The sequence below is a fragment of the Carassius gibelio genome, chromosome A11 (genome assembly GCF_023724105.1).
Source record: "Carassius gibelio isolate Cgi1373 ecotype wild population from Czech Republic chromosome A11, carGib1.2-hapl.c, whole genome shotgun sequence".
Taxonomy (NCBI): Eukaryota; Metazoa; Chordata; class Actinopteri; order Cypriniformes; family Cyprinidae; genus Carassius; species Carassius gibelio.
Window position 1 is genome coordinate 22,083,636 of NC_068381.1, and position 15,560 is coordinate 22,099,195.

General features: G+C 42.8%; 25 non-coding genes across 25 annotated transcripts; all 25 read right to left on the minus strand.

Moving 5' to 3' along the window:
• Window positions 1–832: 832 nt before the first annotated feature.
• trnac-gca (transfer RNA cysteine (anticodon GCA)) lies at window positions 833–904 on the minus strand. The gene has a single exon. It is a non-coding gene; the product is annotated as a tRNA-Cys (tRNA).
• A 187-nt stretch (window positions 905–1,091) lies between these two features.
• trnac-gca (transfer RNA cysteine (anticodon GCA)) lies at window positions 1,092–1,163 on the minus strand. Its single transcript has one exon. It is a non-coding gene; the product is annotated as a tRNA-Cys (tRNA).
• A 273-nt stretch (window positions 1,164–1,436) lies between these two features.
• Window positions 1,437–1,509, minus strand: trnac-gca (transfer RNA cysteine (anticodon GCA)). The gene has a single exon. It is a non-coding gene; the product is annotated as a tRNA-Cys (tRNA).
• Window positions 1,510–2,147: 638 nt separating this feature from the next.
• Window positions 2,148–2,219, minus strand: trnac-gca (transfer RNA cysteine (anticodon GCA)). Its single transcript has one exon. It is a non-coding gene; the product is annotated as a tRNA-Cys (tRNA).
• Window positions 2,220–3,320: 1,101 nt separating this feature from the next.
• Window positions 3,321–3,392, minus strand: trnac-gca (transfer RNA cysteine (anticodon GCA)). The gene has a single exon. It is a non-coding gene; the product is annotated as a tRNA-Cys (tRNA).
• A 187-nt stretch (window positions 3,393–3,579) lies between these two features.
• trnac-gca (transfer RNA cysteine (anticodon GCA)) lies at window positions 3,580–3,651 on the minus strand. The gene has a single exon. It is a non-coding gene; the product is annotated as a tRNA-Cys (tRNA).
• Window positions 3,652–3,925: 274 nt separating this feature from the next.
• On the minus strand, window positions 3,926–3,997 carry trnac-gca (transfer RNA cysteine (anticodon GCA)). The gene has a single exon. It is a non-coding gene; the product is annotated as a tRNA-Cys (tRNA).
• Window positions 3,998–4,634: 637 nt separating this feature from the next.
• trnac-gca (transfer RNA cysteine (anticodon GCA)) lies at window positions 4,635–4,706 on the minus strand. The gene has a single exon. It is a non-coding gene; the product is annotated as a tRNA-Cys (tRNA).
• A 1,102-nt stretch (window positions 4,707–5,808) lies between these two features.
• Window positions 5,809–5,880, minus strand: trnac-gca (transfer RNA cysteine (anticodon GCA)). Its single transcript has one exon. It is a non-coding gene; the product is annotated as a tRNA-Cys (tRNA).
• A 187-nt stretch (window positions 5,881–6,067) lies between these two features.
• trnac-gca (transfer RNA cysteine (anticodon GCA)) lies at window positions 6,068–6,139 on the minus strand. Its single transcript has one exon. It is a non-coding gene; the product is annotated as a tRNA-Cys (tRNA).
• A 273-nt stretch (window positions 6,140–6,412) lies between these two features.
• Window positions 6,413–6,484, minus strand: trnac-gca (transfer RNA cysteine (anticodon GCA)). The gene has a single exon. It is a non-coding gene; the product is annotated as a tRNA-Cys (tRNA).
• Window positions 6,485–7,586: 1,102 nt separating this feature from the next.
• trnac-gca (transfer RNA cysteine (anticodon GCA)) lies at window positions 7,587–7,658 on the minus strand. Its single transcript has one exon. It is a non-coding gene; the product is annotated as a tRNA-Cys (tRNA).
• A 185-nt stretch (window positions 7,659–7,843) lies between these two features.
• On the minus strand, window positions 7,844–7,915 carry trnac-gca (transfer RNA cysteine (anticodon GCA)). The gene has a single exon. It is a non-coding gene; the product is annotated as a tRNA-Cys (tRNA).
• A 274-nt stretch (window positions 7,916–8,189) lies between these two features.
• trnac-gca (transfer RNA cysteine (anticodon GCA)) lies at window positions 8,190–8,261 on the minus strand. The gene has a single exon. It is a non-coding gene; the product is annotated as a tRNA-Cys (tRNA).
• A 637-nt stretch (window positions 8,262–8,898) lies between these two features.
• On the minus strand, window positions 8,899–8,970 carry trnac-gca (transfer RNA cysteine (anticodon GCA)). Its single transcript has one exon. It is a non-coding gene; the product is annotated as a tRNA-Cys (tRNA).
• A 1,102-nt stretch (window positions 8,971–10,072) lies between these two features.
• trnac-gca (transfer RNA cysteine (anticodon GCA)) lies at window positions 10,073–10,144 on the minus strand. The gene has a single exon. It is a non-coding gene; the product is annotated as a tRNA-Cys (tRNA).
• A 187-nt stretch (window positions 10,145–10,331) lies between these two features.
• On the minus strand, window positions 10,332–10,403 carry trnac-gca (transfer RNA cysteine (anticodon GCA)). The gene has a single exon. It is a non-coding gene; the product is annotated as a tRNA-Cys (tRNA).
• Window positions 10,404–10,676: 273 nt separating this feature from the next.
• On the minus strand, window positions 10,677–10,748 carry trnac-gca (transfer RNA cysteine (anticodon GCA)). Its single transcript has one exon. It is a non-coding gene; the product is annotated as a tRNA-Cys (tRNA).
• A 638-nt stretch (window positions 10,749–11,386) lies between these two features.
• trnac-gca (transfer RNA cysteine (anticodon GCA)) lies at window positions 11,387–11,458 on the minus strand. Its single transcript has one exon. It is a non-coding gene; the product is annotated as a tRNA-Cys (tRNA).
• A 637-nt stretch (window positions 11,459–12,095) lies between these two features.
• Window positions 12,096–12,167, minus strand: trnac-gca (transfer RNA cysteine (anticodon GCA)). Its single transcript has one exon. It is a non-coding gene; the product is annotated as a tRNA-Cys (tRNA).
• A 1,102-nt stretch (window positions 12,168–13,269) lies between these two features.
• trnac-gca (transfer RNA cysteine (anticodon GCA)) lies at window positions 13,270–13,341 on the minus strand. The gene has a single exon. It is a non-coding gene; the product is annotated as a tRNA-Cys (tRNA).
• A 187-nt stretch (window positions 13,342–13,528) lies between these two features.
• On the minus strand, window positions 13,529–13,600 carry trnac-gca (transfer RNA cysteine (anticodon GCA)). Its single transcript has one exon. It is a non-coding gene; the product is annotated as a tRNA-Cys (tRNA).
• Window positions 13,601–13,873: 273 nt separating this feature from the next.
• On the minus strand, window positions 13,874–13,946 carry trnac-gca (transfer RNA cysteine (anticodon GCA)). The gene has a single exon. It is a non-coding gene; the product is annotated as a tRNA-Cys (tRNA).
• Window positions 13,947–14,584: 638 nt separating this feature from the next.
• Window positions 14,585–14,656, minus strand: trnac-gca (transfer RNA cysteine (anticodon GCA)). Its single transcript has one exon. It is a non-coding gene; the product is annotated as a tRNA-Cys (tRNA).
• A 637-nt stretch (window positions 14,657–15,293) lies between these two features.
• trnac-gca (transfer RNA cysteine (anticodon GCA)) lies at window positions 15,294–15,365 on the minus strand. Its single transcript has one exon. It is a non-coding gene; the product is annotated as a tRNA-Cys (tRNA).
• Window positions 15,366–15,560: the final 195 nt, after the last annotated feature.

Below are 15,560 nucleotides of genomic sequence, written 5' to 3' on the forward strand. Positions count from 1 at the left end.
TCTATGTAGACATGTTTGCACTTATTCCTAATTTGCCAAATCCAAAGGGCCACCCGGATCTGCAGTCAAATGCTCTACCACTGAGCTATACCCCCACATCTTTGAAGAAACATGCTCTTTCATTGAGCCATACCCCCACAGACTTCTGTGCTTAGAGCCACAGATTAAGTTAGATCCTACGATTCAACAATATCAAACATTGACTGCTTCACTTGAACTCAAGTCTTTGGTTACTCCAAATCAGAATCAACAACTCTACAACTCAAAACCTCCAAATAAGACAAGTCCAAAGGGGGCACCCAGATTTGAAATGTGGATGGCTTGATTACAGACTCAATTTGAACTCATGTCGTTGACTATGTCAAGCAAGCCAGATCCAAAATGTAGACCTATTGATCTGCAGACAAATGCTCTGTCTTTGAGCTATAACCCCGTACTGCATGAGCACAAACCACAAAAATGAACTTATGTCAAGGATTTGTTTATTCCTAATATGCCAAGCCCAAATTAGGCACATGGAATGAACCTGGGACCTCTTGATCTGCAATCAAACGCCATGCCATTGAGATATTACCCCGTACAGCAGGGATAGGCAACTGCAGTCCTGGAGGGCCACTATCCTGCAGAGATTCGCTTCAGCCCTCATGAAAACTCACCTGCCTGTATCTATCTAGTAATCCCGAAAACACTGATTGCCTTGTCCCAGTGAGTTTAATTAGGGTTGGAGCTAAACTCTGCAGGGCAGTGGCCCTCCAGGACCGAAGTTGCTTATCCCTGCCGTAAGGTATGAGCACTAAAAGGCAGGAAGATATTCCTAATATGCCAAATCCATAGGGGGCACCCGGATTTGAACCGGGGACCTCTTGATCTGCAGTCAAATGCTCTACCACTGAGCTATACCCCCACACAATCCCTGGATCATAGCCACACACAATATGACAGACTCACTTTTAGATAAGGATTTTGGATATGAAAAGAATGCCAGATACAAAAAAATTACCTAGCGAGAGGATGTGCCACTGAGGTATAATCACATGCAGAATCTTACTATATAGATAAGCATGCACTTAATCCTAATCTGCCAAATCCATAGGGGGCACCCGGATTTGAACCGGGGACCTCTTGATCTGCAGTCAAATGCTCTACCACTGAGCTATACCCCCACATCTTTGAAGAAACATGCTCTTTCATTGAGCCATACCCCCACAGACTTCTGTGCTTAGAGCCACAGATTAAGTTAGATCCTACGATTCAATAATATCAAACATTGACTGCTTCACTGTAAACTCAAGTCTTTGGTTACTCCAAATCAGAATCAACAACTCTACAACTCAAAACCTCCAAATAAGACAAGTCCAAAGGGGGCACCCAAATTATCCCTGCCGTACAGTATGAGCACAAAAAGCCAGGAAGATATTCCTAATCTGCCAAATCCAGGGAGGTCACCCAGATTTGAACCGGGGACCTCTTGATCTGCAGTCAAATGTTCTACCACTGAGCTATACCCCCACATATTTAAAGAAACATGCTCTTTCATTGAGCCACACCACCACAGACTTCTGTGCTTAGAGCCAAAGATCAAGTTAGATCCTACGATTCAACAATATCAAACATTGACTGCTTCACTTGAACTCAAGTCTTTGGTTACTCCAAATCAGAATCAACAACTCTACAACTCAAAACCTCCAAATAAGACAAGTCCAAAGGGGGCACCCAGATTTGAAATGTGGATGGCTTGATTACAGACTCAAATGGTTTATAATCACATACAGAATCTTTCTATGTAGACATGTTTGCACTTATTCCTAATTTGCCAAATCCAAAGGGGCACCCGGATCTGCAGTCAAATGCTCTACCACTGAGCTATACCCCCACATCTTTGAAGAAACATGCTCTTTCATTGAGCCATACCCCCACAGACTTCTGTGCTTAGAGCCACAGATTAAGTTAGATCCTACGATTCAACAATATCAAACATTGACTGCTTCACTGTAAACTCAAGTCTTTGGTTACTCCAAATCAGAATCAACAACTCTACAACTCAAAACCTCCAAATAAGACAAGTCCAAAGGGGGCACCCAAATTATCCCTGCCGTACAGTATGAGCACAAAAAGGCAGGAAGATATTCCTAATCTGCCAAATGCAGAGGGGGCACCCGGATTTGAACCGGGGACCTCTTGATCTGCAGTCAAATGCTCTACCACTGAGCTATACCCCCACATATTTAAAGAAACATGCTCTTTCATTGAGCCACACCACCACAGACTTCTGTGCTTAGAGCCAAAGATTAAGTTAGATCCTACGATTCAACAATATCAAACATTGACTGCTTCACTTGAACTCAAGTCTTTGGTTACTCCAAATCAGAATCAGCAACTCTACAACTCAAAACCTCCAAATAAGACAAGTCCAAAGGGGGCACCCAGATTTGAAATGTGGATGGCTTGATTACAGACTCAAATGGTTTATAATCACATACAGAATCTTTCTATGTAGACATGTTTGCACTTATTCCTAATTTGCCAAATCCAAAGGGCCACCCGGATCTGCAGTCAAATGCTCTACCACTGAGCTATACCCCCACATCTTTGAAGAAACATGCTCTTTCATTGAGCCATACCCCCACAGACTTCTGTGCTTAGAGCCACAGATTAAGTTAGATCCTACGATTCAACAATATCAAACATTGACTGCTTCACTTGAACTCAAGTCTTTGGTTACTCCAAATCAGAATCAACAACTCTACAACTCAAAACCTCCAAATAAGACAAGTCCAAAGGGGGCACCCAGATTTGAAATGTGGATGGCTTGATTACAGACTCAATTTGAACTCATGTCGTTGACTATGTCAAGCAAGCCAGATCCAAAATGTAGACCTATTGATCTGCAGACAAATGCTCTGTCTTTGAGCTATAACCCCGTACTGCATGAGCACAAACCACAAAAATGAACTTATGTCAAGGATTTGTTTATTCCTAATATGCCAAGCCCAAATTAGGCACATGGAATGAACCTGGGACCTCTTGATCTGCAATCAAACGCCATGCCATTGAGATATTACCCCGTACAGCAGGGATAGGCAACTGCAGTCCTGGAGGGCCACTATCCTGCAGAGATTCGCTTCAGCCCTCATGAAAACTCACCTGCCTGTATCTATCTAGTAATCCCGAAAACACTGATTGCCTTGTCCCAGTGAGTTTAATTAGGGTTGGAGCTAAACTCTGCAGGGCAGTGGCCCTCCAGGACCGAAGTTGCTTATCCCTGCCGTAAGGTATGAGCACTAAAAGGCAGGAAGATATTCCTAATATGCCAAATCCATAGGGGGCACCCGGATTTGAACCGGGGACCTCTTGATCTGCAGTCAAATGCTCTACCACTGAGCTATACCCCCACACTATCCCTGGATCATAGCCACTCACAATATGACAGACTCACTTTTAGATAAGGATTTTGGATATGAAAAGAATGCCAGATACAAAAAAATTACCTAGCGAGAGGATGTGCCACTGAGGTATAATCACATGCAGAATCTTACTATATAGATAAGCATGCACTTAATCCTAATCTGCCAAATCCATAGGGGGCACCCGGATTTGAACCGGGGACCTCTTGATCTGCAGTCAAATGCTCTACCACTGAGCTATACCCCCACATCTTTGAAGAAACATGCTCTTTCATTGAGCCATACCCCCACAGACTTCTGTGCTTAGAGCCACAGATTAAGTTAGATCCTACGATTCAATAATATCAAACATTGACTGCTTCACTGTAAACTCAAGTCTTTGGTTACTCCAAATCAGAATCAACAACTCTACAACTCAAAACCTCCAAATAAGACAAGTCCAAAGGGGGCACCCAAATTATCCCTGCCGTACAGTATGAGCACAAAAAGCCAGGAAGATATTCCTAATCTGCCAAATCCAGAGGGGGCACCCGGATTTGAACCGGGGACCTCTTGATCTGCAGTCAAATGCTCTACCACTGAGCTATACCCCCACATATTTAAAGAAACATGCTCTTTCATTGATCCACACCACCACAGACTTCTGTGCTTAGAGCCAAAGATTAAGTTAGATCCTACGATTCAACAATATCAAACATTGACTGCTTCACTTGAACTCAAGTCTTTGGTTACTCCAAATCAGAATCAGCAACTCTACAACTCAAAACCTCCAAATAAGACAAGTCCAAAGGGGGCACCCAGATTTGAAATGTGGATGGCTTGATTACAGACTCAAATGGTTTATAATCACATACAGAATCTTTCTATGTAGACATGTTTGCACTTATTCCTAATTTGCCAAATCCAAAGGGCCACCCGGATCTGCAGTCAAATGCTCTACCACTGAGCTATACCCCCACATCTTTGAAGAAACATGCTCTTTCATTGAGCCATACCCCCACAGACTTCTGTGCTTAGAGCCACAGATTAAGTTAGATCCTACGATTCAACAATATCAAACATTGACTGCTTCACTTGAACTCAAGACTTTGGTTACTCCAAATCAGAATCAACAACTCTACAACTCAAAACCTCCAAATAAGACAAGTCCAAAGGGGGCACCCAAAGTATCCCTGCCGTACAGTATGAGCACAAAAAGGCAGGAAGATATTCCTAATCTGCCAAATCCATAGGGGGCACCCGGATTTGAACTGGGGACCTCTTGATCTGCAGTCAAATGCTCTACCACTGAGCTATACCCCCACATCTTTGGAGAAACATGCTCTTTCATTGAGCCACACCCCCACAGACTTCTGTGCTTAGAGCCAAAGATTAAGTTAGATCCTACGATTCAACAATATCAAACATTGACTGCTTCACTTGAACTCAAGTCTTTGGTTACTCCAAATCAGAATCAACAACTCTACAACTCAAAACCTCCAAATAAGACAAGTCCAAAGGGGGCACCCAGATTTGAAGTGTGGATGGCTTGATTACAGACTCAAATGGTTTATAATCACATACAGAATCTTTCTATGTAGACATGTTTGCACTTATTCCTAATTTGCAAAATCCAAAGGGCCACCCGGATCTGCAGTCAAATGCTCTACCACTGAGCTATACCCCCAAATCTTTGAAGAAACATGCTCTTTCATTGAGCCATACCCCCACAGACTTCTGTGCTTAGAACCACAGATTAAGTTAGATCCTACGATTCAACAATATCAAACATTGACTGCTTCACTGTAAACTCAAGTCTTTGGTTACTCCAAATCAGAATCAACAACTCTACAACTCAAAACCTCCAAATAAGACAAGTCCAAAGGGGGCACCCAGATTTGAAATGTGGATGGCTTGATTACAGACTCAATTTGAACTCATGTCGTTGATTATGTCAAGCAAGCCAGATCCAAAATGTAGACCTATTGATCTGCAGACAAATGCTCTGTCATTGAGCTATAACCCCGTACTGCATGAGCACAAACCACAAAAATGAACTTATGTCAAGGATTTGTTTATTCCTAATATTTCAAGCCCAAATTAGGCACATGGAATGAACCTGGGACATCTTGATCTGCAATCAAACGCCGTGCCATTGAGATATTACCCCGTACAGCAGGGATAGGCAACTGCAGTCCTGGAGGGCCACTATCCTGAAGAGATTCGCTTCAGCCCTCATGAAAACTCACCTGCCTGTATCCATCTAGTAATCCCAAAAACACTGATTGCCTTGTCCCAGTGAGTTTAATTAGGGTTGGAGCTAAACTCTGCAGGGCAGTGGCCCTCCAGGACCGAAGTTGCTTATCCCTGCCGTAAGGTATGAGCACTAAAAGGCAGGAAGATATTCCTAATCTGCCAAATCCATAGGGGGCACCCGGATTTGAACCGGGGACCTCTTGATCTGCAGTCAAATGCTCTACCACTGAGCTATACCCCCACACACTCCCTGGATCATAGCCACACACAAGATGACAGACTCACTTTTAGATAAGGATTTTGTATATGAAAAGAATGCCATATACAAAAAAATTACCTAGCGAGAGGATGTGCCACTGAGGTATAATCACATGCAGAATCTTACTATATAGATAAGCATGCACTTAATCCTAATCTGCCAAATCCATAGGGGGCACCCGGATTTGAACCGGGGACCTCTTGATCTGCAGTCAAATGCTCTACCACTGAGCTATACCCCCACATCTTTAAAGAAACATGCTCTTTCATTGAGCCACACCCCCACAGACTTCTATGCTTAGAGCCAAAGATTAAGTTAGATCCTACGATTCAACAATATCAAACATTGACTGCTTCACTTGAACTCAAGTCTTTGGTTACTCCAAATCAGAATCAACAACTCTACAACTCAAAACCTCCAAATAAGACAAGTCCAAAGGGGGCACCCAAATTATCCCTGCCGTACAGTATGAGCACAAAAAGGCAGGAAGATATTCCTAATCTGCCAAATCCAGAGGGGGCACCCGGATTTGAACCGGGGACCTCTTGATCTGCAGTCAAATGCTCTACCACTGAGCTATACCCCCACATATTTAAAGAAACATGCTCTTTCATTGAGCCACACCACCACAGACTTCTGTGCTTAGAGCCAAAGATTAAGTTAGATCCTACGATTCAACAATATCAAACATTGACTGCTTCACTTGAACTCAAGTCTTTGGTTACTCCAAATCAGAATCAACAACTCTACAACTCAAAACCTCCAAATAAGACAAGTCCAAAGGGGGCACCCAGATTTGAAATGTGGATGGCTTGATTACAGACTCAAATGGTTTATAATCACATACAGAATCTTTCTATGTAGATATGTTTGCACTTATTCCTAATTTGCCAAATCCAAAGGGCCACCCGGATCTGCAGTCAAATGCTCTACCACTGAGCTATACCCCCACATCTTTGAAGAAACATGCTCTTTCATTGAGCCATACCCCCACAGACTTCTGTGCTTAGAGCCACAGATTAAGTTAGATCCTACGATTCAACAATATCAAACATTGACTGCTTCACTGTAAACTCAAGTCTTTGGTTACTCCAAATCAGAATCAACAACTCTACAACTCAAAACCTCCAAATAAGACAAGTCCAAAGGGGGCACCCAGATTTGAAATGTGGATGGCTTGATTACAGACTCAATTTGAACTCATGTCGTTGACTATGTCAAGCAAGCCAGATCCAAAATGTAGACCTATTGATCTGCAGACAAATGCTCTGTCTTTGAGCTATAACCCCGTACTGCATGAGCACAAACCACAAAAATGAACTTATGTCAAGGATTTGTTTATTCCTAATATGCCAAGCCCAAATTAGGCACATGGAATGAACCTGGGACCTCTTGATCTGCAATCAAACGCCATGCCATTGAGATATTACCCCGTACAGCAGGGATAGGCAACTGCAGTCCTGGAGGGCCACTATCCTGCAGAGATTCGCTTCAGCCCTCATGAAAACTCACCTGCCTGTATCTATCTAGTAATCCCGAAAACACTGATTGCCTTGTCCCAGTGAGTTTAATTAGGGTTGGAGCTAAACTCTGCAGGGCAGTGGCCCTCCAGGACCGAAGTTGCTTATCCCTGCCGTAAGGTATGAGCACTAAAAGGCAGGAAGATATTCCTAATATGCCAAATCCATAGGGGGCACCCGGATTTGAACCGGGGACCTCTTGATCTGCAGTCAAATGCTCTACCACTGAGCTATACCCACACTATCCCTGGATCATAGCCACTCACAATATGACAGACTCACTTTTAGATAAGGATTTTGGATATGAAAAGAATGCCAGATACAAAAAAATTACCTAGCGAGAGGATGTGCCACTGAGGTATAATCACATGCAGAATCTTACTATATAGATAAGCATGCACTTAATCCTAATCTGCCAAATCCATAGGGGGCACCCGGATTTGAACCGGGGACCTCTTGATCTGCAGTCAAATGCTCTACCACTGAGCTATACCCCCACATCTTTGAAGAAACATGCTCTTTCATTGAGCCATACCCCCACAGACTTCTGTGCTTAGAGCCACAGATTAAGTTAGATCCTACGATTCAATAATATCAAACATTGACTGCTTCACTGTAAACTCAAGTCTTTGGTTACTCCAAATCAGAATCAACAACTCTACAACTCAAAACCTCCAAATAAGACAAGTCCAAAGGGGGCACCCAAATTATCCCTGCCGTACAGTATGAGCACAAAAAGCCAGGAAGATATTCCTAATCTGCCAAATCCAGAGGGGGCACCCGGATTTGAACCGGGGACCTCTTGATCTGCAGTCAAATGCTCTACCACTGAGCTATACCCCCACATATTTAAAGAAACATGCTCTTTCATTGATCCACACCACCACAGACTTCTGTGCTTAGAGCCAAAGATTAAGTTAGATCCTACGATTCAACAATATCAAACATTGACTGCTTCACTTGAACTCAAGTCTTTGGTTACTCCAAATCAGAATCAGCAACTCTACAACTCAAAACCTCCAAATAAGACAAGTCCAAAGGGGGCACCCAGATTTGAAATGTGGATGGCTTGATTACAGACTCAAATGGTTTATAATCACATACAGAATCTTTCTATGTAGACATGTTTGCACTTATTCCTAATTTGCCAAATCCAAAGGGCCACCCGGATCTGCAGTCAAATGCTCTACCACTGAGCTATACCCCCACATCTTTGAAGAAACATGCTCTTTCATTGAGCCATACCCCCACAGACTTCTGTGCTTAGAGCCACAGATTAAGTTAGATCCTACGATTCAACAATATCAAACATTGACTGCTTCACTTGAACTCAAGACTTTGGTTACTCCAAATCAGAATCAACAACTCTACAACTCAAAACCTCCAAATAAGACAAGTCCAAAGGGGGCACCCAAAGTATCCCTGCCGTACAGTATGAGCACAAAAAGGCAGGAAGATATTCCTAATCTGCCAAATCCATAGGGGGCACCCGGATTTGAACTGGGGACCTCTTGATCTGCAGTCAAATGCTCTACCACTGAGCTATACCCCCACATCTTTGGAGAAACATGCTCTTTTATTGAGCCACACCCCCACAGACTTCTGTGCTTAGAGCCAAAGATTAAGTTAGATCCTACGATTCAACAATATCAAACATTGACTGCTTCACTTGAACTCAAGTCTTTGGTTACTCCAAATCAGAATCAACAACTCTACAACTCAAAACCTCCAAATAAGACAAGTCCAAAGGGGGCACCCAGATTTGAAGTGTGGATGGCTTGATTACAGACTCAAATGGTTTATAATCACATACAGAATCTTTCTATGTAGACATGTTTGCACTTATTCCTAATTTGCAAAATCCAAAGGGCCACCCGGATCTGCAGTCAAATGCTCTACCACTGAGCTATACCCCCAAATCTTTGAAGAAACATGCTCTTTCATTGAGCCATACCCCCACAGACTTCTGTGCTTAGAACCACAGATTAAGTTAGATCCTACGATTCAACAATATCAAACATTGACTGCTTCACTGTAAACTCAAGTCTTTGGTTACTCCAAATCAGAATCAACAACTCTACAACTCAAAACCTCCAAATAAGACAAGTCCAAAGGGGGCACCCAGATTTGAAATGTGGATGGCTTGATTACAGACTCAATTTGAACTCATGTCGTTGATTATGTCAAGCAAGCCAGATCCAAAATGTAGACCTATTGATCTGCAGACAAATGCTCTGTCATTGAGCTATAACCCCGTACTGCATGAGCACAAACCACAAAAATGAACTTATGTCAAGGATTTGTTTATTCCTAATATTTCAAGCCCAAATTAGGCACATGGAATGAACCTGGGACATCTTGATCTGCAATCAAACGCCGTGCCATTGAGATATTACCCCGTACAGCAGGGATAGGCAACTGCAGTCCTGGAGGGCCACTATCCTGAAGAGATTCGCTTCAGCCCTCATGAAAACTCACCTGCCTGTATCCATCTAGTAATCCCGAAAACACTGATTGCCTTGTCCCAGTGAGTTTAATTAGGGTTGGAGCTAAACTCTGCAGGGCAGTGGCCCTCCAGGACCGAAGTTGCTTATCCCTGCCGTAAGGTATGAGCACTAAAAGGCAGGAAGATATTCCTAATCTGCCAAATCCATAGGTGGCACCCGGATTTGAACCGGGGACCTCTTGATCTGCAGTCAAATGCTCTACCACTGAGCTATACCCCCACACACTCCCTGGATCATAGCCACACACAAGATGACAGACTCACTTTTAGATAAGGATTTTGTATATGAAAAGAATGCCATATACAAAAAAATTACCTAGCGAGAGGATGTGCCACTGAGGTATAATCACATGCAGAATCTTACTATATAGATAAGCATGCACTTAATCCTAATCTGCCAAATCCATAGGGGGCACCCGGATTTGAACCGGGGACCTCTTGATCTGCAGTCAAATGCTCTACCACTGAGCTATACCCCCACATCTTTAAAGAAACATGCTCTTTCATTGAGCCACACCCCCACAGACTTCTATGCTTAGAGCCAAAGATTAAGTTAGATCCTACGATTCAACAATATCAAACATTGACTGCTTCACTTGAACTCAAGTCTTTGGTTACTCCAAATCAGAATCAACAACTCTACAACTCAAAACCTCCAAATAAGACAAGTCCAAAGGGGGCACCCAAATTATCCCTGCCGTACAGTATGAGCACAAAAAGGCAGGAAGATATTCCTAATCTGCCAAATCCAGAGGGGGCACCCGGATTTGAACCGGGGACCTCTTGATCTGCAGTCAAATGCTCTACCACTGAGCTATACCCCCACATATTTAAAGAAACATGCTCTTTCATTGAGCCACACCACCACAGACTTCTGTGCTTAGAGCCAAAGATTAAGTTAGATCCTACGATTCAACAATATCAAACATTGACTGCTTCACTTGAACTCAAGTCTTTGGTTACTCCAAATCAGAATCAACAACTCTACAACTCAAAACCTCCAAATAAGACAAGTCCAAAGGGGGCACCCAGATTTGAAATGTGGATGGCTTGATTACAGACTCAAATGGTTTATAATCACATACAGAATCTTTCTATGTAGATATGTTTGCACTTATTCCTAATTTGCCAAATCCAAAGGGCCACCCGGATCTGCAGTCAAATGCTCTACCACTGAGCTATACCCCCACATCTTTGAAGAAACATGCTCTTTCATTGAGCCATACCCCCACAGACTTCTGTGCTTAGAGCCACAGATTAAGTTAGATCCTACGATTCAACAATATCAAACATTGACTGCTTCACTGTAAACTCAAGTCTTTGGTTACTCCAAATCAGAATCAACAACTCTACAACTCAAAACCTCCAAATAAGACAAGTCCAAAGGGGGCACCCAAATTATCCCTGCCGTACAGTATGAGCACAAAAAGGCAGGAAGATATTCCTAATCTACCAAATCCAGAGGGGGCACCCGGATTTGAACCGGGGACCTCTTGATCTGCAGTCAAATGCTCTACCACTGAGCTATACCCCCACATATTTAAAGAAACATGCTCTTTCATTGAGCCACACCACCACAGACTTCTGTGCTTAGAGCCAAAGATTAAGTTAGATCCTACGATTCAACAATATCAAACATTGACTGCTTCACTTGAACTCAAGTCTTTGGTTACTCCAAATCAGAATCAACAACTCTACAACTCAAAACCTCCAAATAAGACAAGTCCAAAGGGGGCACCCAGATTTGAAATGTGGATGGCTTGATTACAGACTCAAATGGTTTATAATCACATACAGAATCTTTCTATGTAGACATGTTTGCACTTATTCCTGATTTGCCAAATCCAAAGGGCCACCCGGATCTGCAGTCAAATGCTCTACCACTGAGCTATACCCCCACATCTTTGAAGAAACATGCTCTTTCATTGAGCCATACCCCCACAGACTTCTGTGCTTAGAGCCACAGATTAAGTTAGATCCTACGATTCAACAATATCAAACATTGACTGCTTCACTTGAACTCAAGTCTTTGGTTACTCCAAATCAGAATCAACAACTCTACAACTCAAAACCTCCAAATAAGACAAGTCCAAAGGTGGCACCCAAAGTATCCCTGCCGTACAGTATGAGCACAAAAAGGCAGGAAGATATTCCTAATCTGCCAAATCCATAGGGGGCACCCGGATTTGAACTGGGGACCTCTTGATCTGCAGTCAAATGCTCTACCACTGAGCTATACCCCCACATCTTTGGAGAAACATGCTCTTTCATTGAGCCACACCCCCACAGACTTCTGTGCTTAGAGCCAAAGATTAAGTTAGATCCTACGATTCAACAATATCAAACATTGACTGCTTCACTTGAACTCAAGTCTTTGGTTACTCCAAATCAGAATCAACAACTCTACAACTCAAAACCTCCAAATCAGACAAGTCCAAAGGGGGCACCCAGATTTGAAGTGTGGATGGCTTGATTACAGACTCAAATGGTTTATAATCACATACAGAATCTTTCTATGTAGACATGTTTGCACTTATTCCTAATTTGCAAAATCCAAAGGGCCACCCGGATCTGCAGTCAAATGCTCTACCACTGAGCTATACCCCCAAATCTTTGAAGAAACATGCTCTTTCATTGAGCCATACCCCCACAGACTTCTGTGCTTAGAGCCACAGATTAAGTTAGATCCTACGATTCAACAATATCAAACATTGACTGCTTCACTGTAAACTCAAGTCTTTGGTTACTCCAAATCAGAATCAACAATTCTACGACTCAAAACCTCCAAATAAGACAAGTCCAAAGGGGGCACCCAGATTTGAAATGTGGATGGCTTGATTACAGACTAAATTTGAACTCATGTCGTTGACTATGTCAAGCAAGCCAGATCCAAAATGTAGACCTATTGATCTGCAGACAAATGCTCTGTCTTTGAGCTATAACCCCGTACTGCATGAGCACAAACCACAAAAATGAACTTATGTCAAGGATTTGTTTATTCCTAATATGCCAAGCCCAAATTAGGCACATGGAATGAACCTGGGACCTCTTGATCTGCAATCAAACGCCATGCCATTGAGATATTACCCCGTACAGCAGGGATAGGCAACTGCAGTCCTGGAGGGCCACTATCCTGCAGAGATTCGCTTCAGCCCTCATGAAAACTCACCTGCCTGTATCTATCTAGTAATCCCGAAAACACTGATTGCCTTGTCCCAGTGAGTTTAATTAGGGTTGGAGCTAAACTCTGCAGGGCAGTGGCCCTCCAGGACCGAAGTTGCTTATCCCTGCCGTACAGTATGAGCACTAAAAGGCAGGAAGATATTCCTAATATTCCAAATCCATAGGGGGCACCCGGATTTGAACCGGGGACCTCTTGATCTGCAGTCAAATGCTCTACCACTGAGATATACCCCCACACACTCCCTGGATCATAGCCACACACAATATGACAGACTCACTTTTAGATAAGGATTTTGGATATGAAAAGAATGCCAGATACAAAAAAATTACCTAGCGAGAGGATGTGCCACTGAGGTATAATCACATGCAGAATCTTACTATATAGATAAGCATGCACTTAATCCTAATCTGCCAAATCCATAGGGGGCACCCGGATTTGAACCGGGGACCTCTTGATCTGCAGTCAAATGCTCTACCACTGAGCTATACCCCCACATCTTTGAAGAAACATGCTCTTTCATTGAGCCATACCCCCACAGACTTCTGTGCTTAGAGCCACAGATTAAGTTAGATCCTACGATTCAACAATATCAAACATTGACTGCTTCACTGTAAACTCAAGTCTTTGGTTACTCCAAATCAGAATCAACAACTCTACAACTCAAAACCTCCAAATAAGACAAGTCCAAAGGGGGCACCCAAATTATCCCTGCCGTACAGTATGAGCACAAAAAGCCAGGAAGATATTCCTAATCTGCCAAATCCAGGGAGGTCACCCAGATTTGAACCGGGGACCTCTTGATCTGCAGTCAAATGCTCTACCACTGAGCTATACCCCCACATATTTAAAGAAACATGCTCTTTCATTGAGCCACACCACCACAGACTTCTGTGCTTAGAGCCAAAGATCAAGTTAGATCCTACGATTCAACAATATCAAACATTGACTGCTTCACTTGAACTCAAGTCTTTGGTTACTCCAAATCAGAATCAACAACTCTACAACTCAAAACCTCCAAATAAGACAAGTCCAAAGGGGGCACCCAGATTTGAAATGTGGATGGCTTGATTACAGACTCAAATGGTTTATAATCACATACAGAATCTTTCTATGTAGACATGTTTGCACTTATTCCTAATTTGCCAAATCCAAAGGGGCACCCGGATCTGCAGTCAAATGCTCTACCACTGAGCTATACCCCCACATCTTTGAAGAAACATGCTCTTTCATTGAGCCATACCCCCACAGACTTCTGTGCTTAGAGCCACAGATTAAGTTAGATCCTACGATTCAACAATATCAAACATTGACTGCTTCACTGTAAACTCAAGTCTTTGGTTACTCCAAATCAGAATCAACAACTCTACAACTCAAAACCTCCAAATAAGACAAGTCCAAAGGGGGCACCCAAATTATCCCTGCCGTACAGTATGAGCACAAAAAGGCAGGAAGATATTCCTAATCTGCCAAATCCAGAGGGGGCACCCGGATTTGAACCGGGGACCTCTTGATCTGCAGTCAAATGCTCTACCACTGAGCTATACCCCCACATATTTAAAGAAACATGCTCTTTCATTGAGCCACACCACCACAGACATCTGTGCTTAGAGCCAAAGATTAAGTTAGATCCTACGATTCAACAATATCAAAAATTGACTGCTTCACTTGAACTCAAGTCTTTGGTTACTCCAAATCAGAATCAACAACTCTACAACTCAAAACCTCCAAATAAGACAAGTCCAAAGGGGGCACCCAGATTTGAAATGTGGATGGCTTGATTACAGACTCAAATGGTTTATAATCACATACAGAATCTTTCTATGTAGACATGTTTGCACTTATTCCTAATTTGCCAAATCCAAAGGGCCACCCGGATCTGCAGTCAAATGCTCTACCACTGAACTATACCCCCACATCTTTGAAGAAACATGCTCTTTCATTGAGCCATACCCCCACAGACTTCTGTGCTTAGAGCCACAGATTAAGTTAGATCCTACGATTCAACAATATCAAACATTGACTGCTTCACTTGAACTCAAGTCTTTGGTTACTCCAAATCAGAATCAACAACTCTACAACTCAAAACCTCCAAATAAGACAAGTCCAAAGGGGGCACCCAAAGTATCCCTGCCGTACAGTATGAGCACAAAAAGGCAGGAAGATATTCCTAATCTGCCAAATCCATAGGGGGCACCCGGATTTGAACTGGGGACCTCTTGATCTGCAGTCAAATGCTCTACCACTGAGCTATACCCCCACATCTTTGGAGAAACATGCTCTTTCATTGAGCCACACCCCCACAGACTTCTGTGCTTAGAGCCAAAGATTAAGTTAGATCCTACGATTCAACAATATCAAACATTGACTGCTTCACTTGAACTCAAGTCTTTGGTTACTCCAAATCAGAATCAACAACTCTACAACTCAAAACCTCCAAATAAGACAAGTCCAA